This window comes from Heptranchias perlo, chromosome 5 (genome assembly GCF_035084215.1).
Source record: "Heptranchias perlo isolate sHepPer1 chromosome 5, sHepPer1.hap1, whole genome shotgun sequence".
In the NCBI taxonomy this organism is placed as follows: domain Eukaryota; kingdom Metazoa; phylum Chordata; class Chondrichthyes; order Hexanchiformes; family Hexanchidae; genus Heptranchias; species Heptranchias perlo.
The window spans coordinates 39,833,596-39,848,100 of record NC_090329.1 but is presented as its reverse complement, the minus strand read 5'-3'; the positions used below and the strand labels follow the sequence as shown (position 1 = coordinate 39,848,100).

The following is a 14,505-nucleotide window of genomic DNA, read 5'->3' as shown; positions in this document are numbered from 1 at the left end:
AACAAGCATAATTGCAGGATACTAGCATTTATAACTGGCTGGGGCCAGTTATAAGGGCAGAGATGCATTCGGGTAGAGGGAATCGATAGATGATCGTAAAAGGTCAAGGAAATTTGGGCATATTGTACTTACACCCAAAATCTTTTAGGCCGCGTATTTGCTTTGCATCTAGAGACATGTGCAAATTTATGCCTTCATTTGACATTTTGTTGACATTAGGGACTACCCATATTACTCAAAATTATTTTTAAAATCCGATTGCGCTATCTTTAGACAGCTTAAAAAATGCTAAATGTTCATTGAATGCAGTTCAAAGAGCCCTAGAGGTTAGATTTGATAGAAGCACTAAAATTAGATACCAATTATACTGTCCTAAATTAATCTCAGAAATATGTAGACAAACTTCAGATAGATCTATAGAAGGTGACATTATTTTATCCCCAACTGCAAGTTTGAATAAATGATTTCATTAAAGTAGCTGGGGCAACTGGGCACAGATACGCACCAAACTTGCAGTGACCAAAACAGAGGCAAGATTCACAACAGTGAAGATTCTGCATTGACAAAAGGAGCTGGTTTATGATTCTTACTGAAATCAACAATGGCTATGTGTAGCCAAGGACCTAACTAAAAAACACATACACAACAACATTAGTTCATAAACAGGTCATTTTCTTGCTCAATATAATGGAATTTTATTTCTGAAATAGTTCAAAGTTTGTAAAAACAATGTGACCATGCACACCTGCCATTTCTTGAATTGGTCTTTGTTTAAGGGTAACAAAAATAATTACATAGGCTACAATTTATTTCTACAGAAACAAAATAGTTGGAAGTCAAAGCATCATTTCTTTCAACCAAAAATGCTTTTACTAAAAGATAAGCAACACAGCATAATGAGCTATTTTTAGACTTATGAAAATCCCAGACTAAGGATGATGCAAGTCAGCTTGGCCAAATGAAAAACACAAGAATGTTGACTAAGTAAATATTCATTCATGTGAACTATTCCCTCCACTGAATTATTTATACCCCTAGTAATGTACACTAAACTTCCACTTCAGTCAATCCAAGTTGAAGTACTATGCCATTTGAGCATTCAAAATAGATTTATTTGCACTCTGTTCACTATAAGCCAACAGCAGAACATTAAAAAAGAAACCCATCTGAAAAATGACTGCTTAGAAACTATGATAGTGGTTAGTAATAAAGTGAAATGTCTGAACCAAGTTTTTCCATTGTCCTTAGATGTGGCTTTTCATTGTACTCCACCCTGACAAAGTACAAAAATGTCAAAGTAATTAATTGTGCACGTGAATCTCTATGCAAAGTGGTTTTCAACAGTAGAGCTCTACAATAATCAAGTCCTACAAACAAGCAGTGTAAAAGTGAATGCTTTCTTTCCCTTAGTTACTTTTCCCCTCCACCTACTGTTTTCATGGCCAATTTTCATCACCACATGAAGACATTCATCCTGTGCTGAGATATAGTACCTCACTCAAGGGACCATTATTGAAGAAGGAGCCTCAGCAGTGAATCCTGATTATTTAATTGCAGCAAGCATAAATCAACATCTATACTTGTACATTTCTAGCAGTGGTCTCTGGACAGCAATGAGAAAAACCCCAGCTGATTTTCTCCTCCTTACCTAAAGCGTGCTGTGATCAAGTGTAGTGCCCCTACCACCTTGGCCGAGATCAGCCAACCCAGGCAGAAATATAAACCTTTCTGTTTCGCATGGCTTAGTTACTCACTGGCTAAGCTCAAGTGAGCCTTCAGGAGGGTTCCCCCACCAAGCTAATTACTTCTGTTTACTACTTTTAGCTTCTTCAAACCCTCTCCCTGCCTGACTCATCATTGCGTCAAACATAATAGATCTGCATTCAAGTCTCTGCTGCGCTATAACTGGAGGTATATAATGAATTATGGCAAACTGAATTAACTAGCACTTAACTCCTCTGTCCTTTTAGCTTCTTCAAACCCTCCCCCTGCCTGACACACATCATCACCCTGCCAAACACAAAATAGATCTGCACTCAAGTCTTTGCTACGCTATAACTGGAGGTTAAAGGAACCTGAGTTAACATGCACTCAGCTCCTGTCCTTCTACCCCAAATTCACCGGAAGTGCCTAAAGCTCATCAGGAGGTAAGAAAATTCTCTGGTGCATTTGCAAAGCATGAATTTATCTGCTACCACACATGCTTGGTAACCCGTGTCTCTAAAAAAAGGGACAGAACAGCCATCTGTTAAGGTCAATTGAATACTGGCAATTTGAACTAAGTATCAGAATATTGACTCATTCATTACTACATCAGAGTGTCACAAAATAAATTTCCTGATCACAAGCTTCAAAGCCCAAGGACAGCAATCATCTGCACTGAATCAGGTGATGAAATGTCAGGTTTTTTTTAAAAAGAGAAAACAAATTATACAAAAACACCAATCTCACACTGGAGAACCTGACATACCAAGATAAAACAAAAAATTCCTTGCGTTCTTCCCTGCAATTCCTATCAGTGGGGTTACATTTCAGCCTGTTCTAAATTATTTAGGATTTCTTTTCACTTTATAAAGGATTCCTAAAAAAAAAATCTATAGTGCATTTTCATTACTTGTTGACACTTTCAGCTCCATAACCACTATAAAATCTAATATTTACATTGCACCATGTAGATTTTTTTATATATAAATGACTTGTAATAGAGAAAATATAGATTGCATCAGGTGGGATTAAAAAGCCAAGGATGCAAATTCCACACCACAATTTACATATTTCTTTTGCCACACTTCCTACAAAGAGAATTCTTGATGCTTTTGTACATACAAAAGTAACTAAGATTCAAACCTTAAGCATTGGTGTCCAGCAAACTGGTCTTCTACAACGTTAAACCTTACATCATGAAAAGAAGCCGAGGTTGTGTTTTTAAATGTTACATTTTATGCAGCAGTTTCAAGTAATTTGTGCCAGGAAATGATTCCCTTACCAGTTAAAGTAATGTGTATGTCACCTAGGGTTACCAACTCTGGCTAGACATATTTCTGGAGGTTTCATTACATGATTTCACACCTCCAACTGCTTCACCCAGTCAAATGCCCTCCACCACCCCATCCCCAACTAACAAAAAAAAGTGTTCAATGAAAAAAAAAATGAACGTCCCTATGATTTCTCTCCCAGGTCGCTTGCAGCAGTGCCCAAGAGATTAATCTTTAATTCTCAGAGACTCCAAGATGATCCTAGAGGATTGGTAGGTAATCCTAATGTAACCGAATGCAAAATTAACACAAGAACCCATGTTTTTTTTGGATTTGTACTTCAAGGAACACTGACTTTTTAAAATCTGTACAACACGAGACAAGAAAGCAGTGTAATTTTACCATTTCTATTGTTATAAGCACCGATTTTTTTGGGGGGAGGGGGGAGAAAAAAAAGAAAAAAAAGAGAGGCAGACACCGAGAAAGGGGGCAACTTTGTAAAGTCACAGAGCAATGAGACTCCGTCCTGGCTCTCCGCTCAGGTGGGCTTCCACATCTCAGCTCCACTGCTGAAACTGCACTCCAGGCAGAAGCCCAGCAGTCCCCTCCTCCAAAAGAAGGGCAGTGAAGATCGGAGGGACAGCTGCAGTCGCTCCACTTCTGGCATTGATCTCGGGGGCTGAGAGCAGTTCACACTCTTATCCACGCTCTCTGCCACTGCTTATAAAAGCTTGTTTACTTGTTAGAAAATGATAAAAAAAACTGTCAGGATATTGCATTTTATCACAAGTAGCTTCAAATATAAAAGCAGCAAAGTACTGCTGTAGTCACATAGATCACTGGTCAGACTTCATTAGGAGCACTATGTTCAGTTTTGAGCTCATCACTTTAGGAAAGATGCACTGTCCTGTGTTTTAAGGTATTTTAAAATACACTAAATAAATAGGCTTAGTACATTGAAGGCTGTCCATACTTTGCAAGTGTCCGTTGTTTCAAAGTACCTCTTATCTTTTACAATATAAAATATTTGGGACTGTCTTGAAGTGTCCATATTTTACAGTTGTCTGTCATTTCAGTATCCATAGGACCAGGTTTCACTGTAGACAGCAAATAAATTTTAATAGCTTAACGTATTAAAAAGCTGGAAGTGTGAACTGCTGTAAACTATTGAAATCCATTTACTATCATGTATCTATCATATTATACTCACATGCAAGTCCTAAAAATTCTAGCTAAATATCCATTCCCTGTCCCGCCCACACCAAAAAAAATCCACTTTAAGAGGGTTTACATCAGTTTCCATCCATCCTAGACATGTTGATGTTGATTGGGGTCACTGTCCATCATGGCCAGTGAATACATTGCTGTGCTTGTGGCAGAGGGGGGGGGGGGGGGGGAAGTATAAGAGTCCTATTTGCATTGAATGAGTCAGTATGATCATTTTCATCAACTCAATTTGAATCACACCAACAGGAAATATTAAGTAGCCATTTTGTGCAAAAAAAGCTACTACTTGCTATAAACACAGTATTGAAGAGTCTACTCCTGAATTCTCATCTTTTCTCTTTACAGATGCAGACAGACATGCTGTGCATTTCCAGCATATTCTACAATGAGAATAGATAAAGGCACAAAATTAAATATTTAAAGTCCGCTTCCTCTCATTTTATATACCTTCAAGTCACAGCCGACCAAGAGAACTAAAACCACACCTCACATTAATTGGGCATGAGCTGATCACAAACCATAAGTTTTACTTTTAAAAAGTCATTGAATACACAAAACATCTATAGTATTGAATTAGCAGGTAGTTCTAATTTCTACAGACTATCCAACCATAAATTAGGACTAATTATTACCTTCCTCCTGCACAATATTTTTGTATCAAAATCCAATCCCCAGTCCAGAGGATGGATGGGTGGCCATCTTCTAGTATCTCTTCAGCCAATTTCCAGATGGTGTGTAACTGGTCCTGGTCTTGGCTACTTGTTGATGGCATGGCCGAGACTGGGATCTCACTAGATGGGGACTCAAAGGACAGAAGCCTATATTCCATCACTATGACAAAACCCATTGACACTTCAATGTTCCACACCACTTGGTTTCACATTATAAAGGGACGTATTTAAGTAAACTATTTTCTCACATCTCCAAAATGAAAACTATGATAGTTTTGGCAACATTGTTACATGAACTGTTAAGATCTATTTGCAACGTCTGAATTGCCACGTCCATATAGAACAGAATCAGCTGGATAGATTTTCAACTTGCCGCCCACGCGTAAATGAAACTGGAAATGAATGTTGGGTAGTTTCAATATGGCTGTGGATCAGCCGCCCATAGTTTTACATTCGGGTGGCAAGTTGAAAACACTTGATCTCCAATTTTGGTGAAGTATTAGCTGCTAAGCACAGACAAGCAAACTAATAATAAAAAAAGGTTAGGAAGTGCTAAAATATGTTTTAATTGAATCTCCAATATCGACCAATTTCTAAACCAAAGAATTTAGTTGTGACATTTCCCTTCTTTTTTTAAAAAAATGTTGTTGCTGGGAATTCTATTCCTTCCCCACCCACCGAAGATCTAATGCAACTGGATTTGCCATGGATGTGCACAATTTTAAAATAACAGCCTATCCATATAGTTTTAAATTGGTTTTGAACAAATTGCTAATAAATTTGTTGAGTTTATAACTTGCCACATATCCTGTACAATTTCCTCTTTTTAAAAAAATATAAATGTATGGCTGATAACTTCACTCAGGAGTTACATAATGTATCAAGTTAAAAACAAAAAAAAATCCACTTATCTTGAAGGTAGCATGCCTGATGGATTTTATTTTTCCTTCTTCAGGATTTGAAAGTTGAAAATTCTGCTTCAAAACTCAATCTCTCAGACTCTCAACATAATTCCAGCACATGACAAAATCTCAAAGGCCTGATGCCCACAGTGAATCAAAAATCTATTTTTTGTAACTAGGCCATTAAGCTTTACAATTTATTTTTGGTAATATTCAGGTGGGGCATCTAAAGTGAAGGCAAAGTATAAAATATTTTGGCTACAGGCAATTGTACTTTACAGTCAGTCAATATGAAAAAATATACTCACTTTCAACAGAAGTGCATTGTCCACAAGAAATTATGACTTTTTTCCCTGTTTCAGCACTTAACGCTCAAAAATTAAATTATAAAATTATGCTGAGCAGAACAGTGCCAGACACCAGTGACATTGGACATGGAACTCCATCTGTAATCTCCTACATCAGGGTTGTTGATCTACACTCAGAAGAGTCAAGCTGCAGCCAGATACCCCCTCGCATGGGAAAACCGGGAGCAAAGCCATCACCAGGATACTCTGGTTATAGCAGTTGGCTGGCTCAGAGCAATGTTGGCAAGTAGCTCACAGGATAGTTTGACTATAAATTGTCACACAACTTTGGGGAACCACAAATAAAAGTTTTTAAAATTAAATTATATAAAAGAAAGAGGATTTATATCCAGATCCATAATGGAAGTTCTGAACCTCCTGATGAGGGTCTAATCACAAAAATTAGATGATTTGGGCCAAATGGGTTTTGACCCCAAAAAGCTGTTACAATTATTAATCTACGATATAAAACTCAATTCATCATGGACTTTGTTTTTGAGATGCATTACCCTAAAATCCTGTACACAAACTATTAATTTCCACTATAAAACCCACATATTTGTGCGTACTTTGGTGTGCAATTTAGGCAATCTTCTCAGTCTTTAGAACTGGGCTAAAATTATAGGGTTAGCAAACATTCAATTTTCATATAAACAAGTGAGATTAAACTGATGACATTTGGATTGTTGAAACCACTAGTTGCAGCATTTGGGAAATGAGGTTATAATTTTTTTTTTAAATAGAGGTGCTACTGAATTAAAATGTTAGAATACCTTGAAAAGAATCTCCAACTTTGTAATATACTCAATTATACGATTAGGTTGGCTGAGTTAAAGTCCACAACGATAGGAAATCCTATTACGTCTTGGTGATCCATTATAGTGTATTATGTTATTTATAACATATCTAATTTAGCAGGTTACCACATAGCCATTATTCACAAAATAGAAGTTATTTCTATTTTTATTTTAGTTAAAAATGCCTGAAGGTTTGAATCACTATGTAGTCAAATTTCTCATTAATTTGGCATTGCAAAATGAGCACCAGGTTTGCTCATACTACAAATAATAAGTCCACAAAGGTCAAATAGTGGGCATTCTATTCAATTGCCAAAAATGGTTAGGAAGAACCTTGCTTACATTAAGGCAGGTATAAACCAACTTTACACGAGTTCAGATACTGCATGGTACTTAGTGGAAGCTGTGTCACTATCCATAAACAGGATATAATAAACTATAAGTTCTAGAAATGCTGATTACATACTTTATACACAATATTTTAAAAAGCTGTGTTATACACATCCATTCCAAATTTGAGCAAGTCCAAACATCTGATCTCAACTGACCAGACTGTAGTACAGTATCTGAATTTGCTAAAACTGTACTCAAAACTACAAAACCCGTATCACTACTCTTGGGATTGCTATACCAAGATCAAAACCTTGCAATGCAGCTTCTTTTACTTCACCATTCCAGAGACAAGTCCACCTTGATCAACTGTTATGGAAAGTGAATATTCATTTGTACCTGGAAACGTTGTATTGTAGATAGGAAAGTAAAGCCTTTTCTTTGTAGCACTTTTAGATTTTGTTTTGATAAAGCAAATATTTATTTTTAATACCACCTGTAAAAATGTAATTTCAATATGGAGATAATATTTTACAAGAGGCTGTACAATGCAATTTATTTCCAAGTGAGCTCAGCAGGTAACTGGAGAACAAAGTCAGGATCAATGTGGCATATCCCACAATTCATTCATTTATACCATAGCAATTAAACATCTAAGAGATGCAAGGGGTTCAGAGTAAACATGTTCCCACAAAGAAAAAGGATGAGACTGCCAAATCTAGAGCCCCTGGATGACAAGGAACATACAGGGCAAGATAACACAAAAAAGGGAAGCTCGTGTCAGACACCAAGAGCTCAATACTGCAGAAAGCCTAGAGAAGGATAGAAAGTGCAGGGATGAAATTAAAAAGGAAATTAGGAAAGCAAAGAGAGGTCATGAAAAAATACTGGCAAGTAAAATTAAAGGAACACACAAAAATGTTTTATAAATTCATGACGATCACGAGGAAAACTAAGGAAAGAGTAGGGCCTATTAGAGACCAAAAAGGTAACCTATGTGTGGAGGCAGATGTGGGTATGATTCTTAATGAATACTTTGCGTCTGCCTTCACAAAAGAGGGGGACAATGCAGCGATTGTTGCCAAGGAGGAGTGTAAAATATTGGATTGGATAAACAGAGAGAGGAAGTATTAAGGGGATTAGCATCTTTGAAAGTAGATAAATCGCCAGGCCCGGAAGAAATGTATCCCAGGCTGTTAAAAGAAGCAAGGGAGGAAATAGCAGAGGCTCTGACCATCATTTTCCAATGCTCCCTGGCTACAGGCGTAGTGCCAGAGGATGGGAGGACTGCTAATGTTGTACTGTTGTTTAAAAAGGTAAAAAGAGATAGACTGAGTAATTATAGACCAGTCAGTCTAACCACAGTGGTGGGCAAATTATTGGGATCGATTCTGAGGGACAGGATAAATTGTCATTTAGAAAGGCACAGGTTAATCAAGGACAGTCAGCATGGATTTGTTAAGGGAAGATAGTGTCTGACTAACTTGATTGAATTTTTTGAGCAGGTAACAAGGAGGGTCGATGAGGGCAACGCAGTTGATGTAGTCTACATGGATTTTAGCAAGGCTTTTGATAAGGTCCCACATGGCAGACTAGTCAAGTAAGTAAAAGCCCATGGGATCCAAGGGAAAGTGGCTAATTGGATCCAAAATTGGCTCAGTGGAAGGAAGCAAAGGGTAATGGTCGAGGGGTGTTTTTGTGACTGGAAGGCTATTTCCAGTGGGGGCCCACAAGGCTCAGTACTAGGTCCCTTGCTTTTTGTGGTATATATTAATGATTTGGACTTGAATGTGGGAGGCTTGATCAAGAAGTTTGCAGATGATACAAAAAGTGGCCATTTGGTTGATAGCAAGGAGGAAAGCTGTAGACTGCAGGAAAATATCAATGGTCTGGTCAGGTGGGCAGAAAAGTGGCAAATGGAATTCAATCCAGAGAAGTGTGAGGTAATGCATTTGGGAAGGGCAAACAAGGCAAGGAAATACACAATAAATGGGAGGATACTGAGAGGTGTAGAGGAACAGAGGGACCTTGGAGTACATGTCCATAGATCCCTGAAGGCAGGACAGGTAGATAATGTGGTTAAAAAGGGATACGGGATACTTTCCTTTATCAGCCGAAGCATAGAATACAAGAGCAGGGAGGTTATGCTGGAACTGTATAAAACATTGCTCAGGCCACAGCTTGAGCACTGCATACAGTTCTGGTCACTACATCACAGGAAAGATGCGATTGCACTAGAGAGGGTACAGAGGAGATTTACGAGGATGTTGCCAGGGCTGGAATTTTAGCTATGAGAAAAGATTGGATAGGCTGGGGATGTTTTCTTTGGAACAAAGGAGGCTGAGGGGGGATTTCCACATTCACCTGACGAAGGAGAAAGCCTCCGAAAGCTTGGTGATTTTCAAATAAATTTTTTGGACTATAACCTGGTGTTATAAGATTCTTTACATATGTTTCTATGAAGCTTTAATTGCTTAGGCCTGTTTGAAGTATAATTTTGAAGAATCGTTTAAATTCTATCTTAATTGGATCTCTTGTTCTGTCCTTTCTGCTCCACCCCTCCCCATCCCTCGTAATTGCTCACTGTCATGCAATCTCCTTCAGCCAAGGGGGCTGAGTCACTTGGTGCTGCTTTTTCAAAGAAAAATTGATACAACTTGAAGTAGAAAATGTGCTTTCAAAAAGTATGAACAACTTTTCTCCCTTTTTGCTTCACATCTCAACTTCATGTGGTGTTCTTCACCCAGCAGCCTAATGGAGAATAGAACATTCCTCTTTAAAATGTGGAATGGGGGAAATAAACTTTTACAGTGAATTAGGAATCCACCCTTTCAATTTTGATTTAAATTCAGCTCAAATTGGTGGAATTAAAGACCTCTTTGTAAAGGTCTAATATAAATGGTGCCAATCTCAACAGAGGTATAGCATAAACATTTCAAAAGAGGCCAGAATGGCTGATATGGGATTTGGAAAAATTCAGACTAGTCCAATAGGAGAAGCTGTCCTGAGGTTGGTGTTTAGGTATACTGTGGGAGCACAGATGAAGCAGCTTTAATCTGGCCTATGGTGTAACTGACTTGAGTGCTTGATACTAACACTGGATACCAAACATAGGGCATTCCCTCATACCAACATCCTCATCTTAACAGGCATAAAAATTGAAAATTATGCTTCCAAGAACTCCTGGGATTTGAACCTAGTTGTAAAGCAAGTATTTTGCTGTCCATCTAGTACTACCACACTACACAATAGGTGTTACACAATCTAAAATTAAAATCATACAGCAACTAAGTGCAGCCTCCATTCATTTAATTTGACATTCTGCAGGATACTCGTGTACGGTGGGATCTTAAAACCCTCCCAGCATAAAGGACTATAGGCTGGTATAAAAACAGCCATGGAAGAAGCGTTCATGCGGCTCAAGACTGTTAATCAACCTGGAAATTCTTACACTACTTCATAATTATTCACCAAGGAGAGTGTGAAGATACAAAAACATTTAATTTGATTGCAGTTAGTTTACAAATTTCTGTCAGGCTTCTACATTGTTGACTGTGAATTCACTGACTGAAGTGCAAGATGTAGGGTAGCATCAGATTCAACCTAAATATTTTCAGTTAAGCTAATACTGTAAACAAAATGCACATGTAGGCATTCGTTACCTGTGAGAAGAGCTCCCTACCACGAATCAGTTTTGAACACTAAAAATAACAAAGCCAAATAGCCAGTTTTGAGCTCCTAAAGTAAAATCACGTACAAACTGTACACTGGTAAACAGCACTGGCAACGGACACTCTGGAAACATTGTTTATGCCATTGAAAGTGTTAACATCCTTGTGTGTTCTAATAATTTAAGCAGAGACCACCAGCAAATTCCTTCAAGCTCATCAACTAGATCTATGGATCTAATACTTGGTTTGGACCCCTAGAAATGTAATGAAGGAAGCAAGCGCAGGCTTTGTACCAGTGCTTCACACTGTACCTCTGCCACAGGCCCGCTATAGTCAGCGAGCTTTGTATTTCATCCGTGGATTACTGTACGTCATCTTGTGAAACCAACAGTTATAAAAGTGTGAAACATGTTAGTGATATTTTAACATACTGTTTTAAAGTGCAGCAACTTCATTCTCCTTCCAGAATACATTTTCTTTATAATTATTAATCTCTGATAAATAGTGGTCATGTAATTGTACTTAAGGGAAATGACCTTAAACTACTAAAATCAGGGTATCGTTTTTTCTAAACCTCAGGGAAACGTTGAGCTTAGAATACACGATACTTTTTATAAAAATGTATGCTACTTTATTGGGTCATTGCGAAGTAGATTTTTCGCGTTATGTCCAATAAAGCTGGAAAGATGTACATTTAGACGCTCAGATTCCAAAATGCAAAACGGCGCAAATAAGCGTTTCACTGTTAACTCTATACACGGGTAATACAGCTGTCAGCGAGCGAGATCAGATTTTCTTTTAAAGAGGAATTTAGAACACACGCTGGTCCAACCCCAATGCCCATCTCGCAAACAGTCACAAGCCACAGCTCAGCTTTCTAGCAATAACGCTCATGACTGCGGAATCAGTTGGTTAAAAAAATTACGCCTAGCGGAACCTGAAAAGTCAATACACTTTTCAATAAGGGTGAATTCTTTAAATCTAAATATTTGTTACCACCCGCCCCGTCCAGAAAAAAAAAGTTTGCAAAAAGCAGAATCTTGTCGACGCTTTTTTTTTTGTGTTGCGATTAATTTACAGTCTAAAATGATTTAAATGCTGCTCCTGGGAACTGGGGATGAAAGCTTTAGACACTGTTTCGCTTGAAAAAAAAAAGGCACCCCGGCCCATTCTGCACTTTTTCGCGGACCCCTTCACGCCTGCAGCCCGGTGTGTGGAGCCGCGACTACAATTTACATGTTACAATAACAGGTCAGGTAGTTGCACTGTTGTTTCTCGGTCTGCAACCCGGCTCCTTCCCGCACACACACACAGCACTCACCGTCTACCCCCAGAGGGCTCTTTGATTAGCTTTTCTTCGTCACCTTTACTTTGTAGGTCCGGTCGTCAAGAGTTTTGGAAATTATATATCTTATTTAAAAGTATCTCTTGGTGACTCCTTATTTTTTTTTAAAAAATGATACAAGAATCAACTTTAACCAAAAAGGAACCGTTAAAAGGTAAAAGCAAAATAAGTTTAGTCTAATACGGTATTTTGGAAAAAAATAAAAGCTCGCAACAAATGTGTGTCAGTAAACATTAGTTGGCTGCAGGAAGACCTGTCCCCTCCGGCAGCTGTTCCCATTTCAGGCAAAAAGATTAAGAGCCGCCGCACGACTACTATGTAACCTTTTTTAAGGGGCATCCCACCCACCCACGGAAGGGGGGAATTTCACACACTGCAATCCGTTTCCTCTTCATCATGGTGCAATCCTCCCACAGCATATAATCTACTGCAATTACTCAGCACCTCTTGTTTTTTTTCAAAGAAAATGCACATATATTCTCATACGTCAAAGTAAAAGCACTTGAGCAATCAAACTCCCCCCCCCCTTTTTTTTTACTTAGCACATTCCTGCCTGTCCATGGTTCGCTGAGTGGCAGGAAGTGAAGACAAATTAAAGGCCTGAATCGATGCTTGAATCTACACAAGTTTAAGGATTTATTCGGTGCAGCAATAGCTTGACTCCCTGTCTTTCTCATTAGATAACTCCTTTAACTAGGTCGGGGGGAGGTTACATATTTGTTTGAACACCAAATCCACACATTACAAGACGCAATATTTAAAAAAAGAACTTCCTTACTGCCGCTGTGTTTTACTGTATTGTTATAGGAGCGCTCCTTAACACTATTACACCAGAAGTTTTCACTTTTCCTTATTGGATTATAAATGCTTAGGGTACAACTTAAAGAGGACCTACTCGTGCAATGTGCTATGGGATAAGCATTGGTGCGTTTCGATCTATAGAAAGCAACTCCTGAGAACAGCGATCAAGTTATGTTATTGATACAAAAGTGCATTTGGTATTTTTCGCTATTTAATATCTAAAGTAAGATGACATGTCTCACAACAACTGCAGGTCATATGATTTGGTAATATATTTCCAAACGTAGTCAGATAGTAGAGCAGTTTTACACACCAGAAATCTCTCCTAATAAAAATAATTTTTGAGTACTTATTTCCAGTAAACCGAAACCATCATCTATGTTCTTTTCAGCCACAGTCACTTACCCGCTAATGCAATAGTTAAAGGTGTTTTTTTAAAGGGTAACTTTTTACAGCGGTCCTATATACTGGGTGACCAGCAATCTGCTTTAGAGTTACTGCAGTCAATAATGCTTCCATATTAACTGAGGGATCAAAATATTTTGGAGTCAGATGAATGAATTCCAGCCAATCAAAGTCAAGATTTGTTGAACACATGAGATCACTCACGCAGGTCAATAGCAATAGGACAAATACAAAGACTAGTCTACCAGTTCTGACGAAGGGTCATCAACCTGAAACGTTAACTCTGTTTCTTTCTCTACTGATGGTGCCTGACTTGCTGAGTATTTCCAGCATTTTCTGTTTTTACTTCAGACTTCCAGCATCCCTAGTATTTTGCTTTTGACAAATAAATTATACCATGGGTCATAACCACTGGGCTGGCGGTGGCTAAGGGGGAAGTGCTCCCGACTGTGGGTTGTGTCCCCCTTTTCATTGCTCTGATGTACCTCTCCACACTACTTTGCACCTCTACATTATATTTCCATTTTCATGTAAATGCAAAGCAGTTGATGCAAAAACAGAAGTATAATTCAGGGGTTCTGATGACAGGTCACCGACCTTAAACATTAACTCTGTTTCTGTCTTCACAGAGGCTGCCTGACCTGCTGAGAGTTTCCGACATTTTCTGATTTCATTTCAGATTTCCAGCATCCGCAGTATTTTGCTTTTGTTTTAGAATATAATTCAGATGTCAGATTGGCGATCTCGCACCTAAATGCATTTAGTCAAAGGAGAAAAATTGCCTCCACTGGGTAGTTTCACTTACCTGCTACTGCATGCAAGTCCCAGCCTGCCTTGGTTTAGCTGTACACCAGCAGAAGCTAATAGTCAAATAATCAAAGACCATCACTGAAGCGGTGTTTTCCTCAAAGAGCCCATCCTTTTACTGTGAACTGTCACTTTCATCCACTCCACTATCTATCAAGTTTCGATGATGAGTTTGCAGCGTGCATGAACATTCATGCGTGCAAGCGTTATTATACAGATGACCAAGA

At 38.4% G+C, this 14,505-nt stretch overlaps 1 protein-coding gene across 2 annotated transcripts in view; it reads right to left on the bottom strand.

The window, feature by feature from the left end:
- Positions 1-13,596, bottom strand: part of LOC137321705 (hippocalcin-like protein 1) — a 62,997-nt gene extending 49,401 nt beyond the window's left edge. The window contains exon 1 of one of the 2 annotated variants that reach the window (XM_067984266.1): positions 13,472-13,596. The gene's annotated coding sequence lies outside the window, so the exon portion shown is untranslated. Of the gene's footprint in view, positions 1-12,241; positions 12,587-13,471 lie in introns of those variants that run through there. The other variant, XM_067984265.1, reaches the window with a different exon arrangement.
- Between the last annotated feature and the right edge of the window lie 909 nt (positions 13,597-14,505).